The following is a 1,214-nucleotide window of genomic DNA, read 5'->3' as shown; positions in this document are numbered from 1 at the left end:
TCCACCGCCACTCGATCGCCCACCAGGGCCGTCTGCGGAAGCCGGCCGGAAGTGGCGCGAGGGAGCCTTTTACGGCTGGCCTCGCGGGCTGCTTCCGCCCGCCACTTACGGCCGTCGCCGGGAAACCCCGGAAGTGAGGGCACAAGGCGGGAGGGAAGAAGCCGCGCGAGGCCGGGCGCGCAGGAGGGGCTAGCGAAGTGTACGCGCAAGGGCTTTCTCGCGCATGTGCGGAGTGGGCTGTTGTCGTGCGACGCCCAGGAGCTGCTAGAACTGAGCGGACGGCTGTTAGCCGCGGCCGGGGCGTTTTCTCAGCTCAGCATTGCAACCCGAAGGCTTGGCCGGCCTCGTTCTCCGCGGGACTAGGGTGCCTGGGGTGTTCCTGCCCCGGTCAAGACCTGTTTCCTCCTCGCGGGGCGGCGGTAAGGAAAATACGAGGTGAGGTGCGTCTGGGCGGCTCCTGGGCCGCGACGCCTGTCACATGCTCCCGGGGCCGCCCGGAGGCAGAAGCAGAACCGGGAGGTTATGGGCTTGGCGGGGATGTAACTGAGCTTATTGAGGTTCAAAAGAGCCTCCCGCTCGATTTCTTTCCCTCGATCAAACGTTTTGATAAGGAAGACTTTAGGGCGAGCGGACCCCACCCGCACCCCCGCCGGCCTCAGACTGAGTGCGCCTCTTTGGGGCTCGTGTGGCTTCTGTGCAGTCATTCAAGCAGCGGGGAAGGAGTGAGCGTCCAGGACCTACGGGTGCTGGGCCTTCTACACTGCGCGTCCGGAGGGCAGGGCGCCATCCTGCAAGATGCATTTACATTGCATCCAAAACGATGATGGTAAAGATAACGCATGCTAATTGTGGGGAAAATTAACAAGCCGAAGCAAACATTAGGGAAATGTAGACTGTGGACTTGCCCCGTAATGTGACTCTCGCCGTTAACATTAACACTTTAGTTGGCTATACCTCTGTATTTTATGAAAATATATATCTTTGTGTTTTAGATACATTTCTTTTTTGTTGCTACGTAACTTCTGACGCTTATGGATTGTCTCCTGTACGTCAGATATTGCCTTAGACCAGAGGCTGGCAAACGTTTTCTATAAAGGGCCAGATAGCAAATATTTTAGGCTCTTCTGGCCAAGAGCCAAAATTGAGGCTATTGTGTAGTGCTTATATAACCAAAGAGAAGACTGTCCAGAACACTTTTTATTGGTGGAATTTAA

This window comes from Leucopleurus acutus (assembly GCF_964270905.1).
Source record: "Leucopleurus acutus genome assembly, chromosome: 3".
NCBI lineage: Eukaryota > Metazoa > Chordata > Mammalia > Artiodactyla > Delphinidae > Leucopleurus > Leucopleurus acutus.
The sequence above is the reverse complement of the archived record's forward strand: the minus strand, read 5'-3'. Positions refer to the sequence as shown.